Source organism: Chironomus tepperi, unplaced genomic scaffold, assembly GCF_022539635.2.
Source record: "Chironomus tepperi strain 1889 unplaced genomic scaffold, CSIRO-AGI_Ctep_v1 contig_363, whole genome shotgun sequence".
Taxonomy (NCBI): domain Eukaryota; kingdom Metazoa; phylum Arthropoda; class Insecta; order Diptera; family Chironomidae; genus Chironomus; species Chironomus tepperi.
The window spans coordinates 87,506-87,765 of NW_027226485.1; positions in this window are offsets into that span (position 1 = coordinate 87,506).

Below are 260 nucleotides of genomic sequence, written 5' to 3' on the forward strand. Positions count from 1 at the left end.
AACGGTCAAAATTCAAATTAAGTTTGAAAGTTTCAGAAATTTCTAAAGTTTTTAAACTCATCCCTTTAATTAATCCTCATTTAATTATAGTTTCTCATTCTGTTTTACTAAACAATAATTTTGCCACAGCTGTTCTTGAATAATATTTTACATTCATTGACAGACTGTGAGTTAAATAAAATAACGGTCGTTTAAAATTCAAAATCCTTGTTACGTAAAAATTTTACGTACGTATTTCATTACGTTTTACGTAACGTATT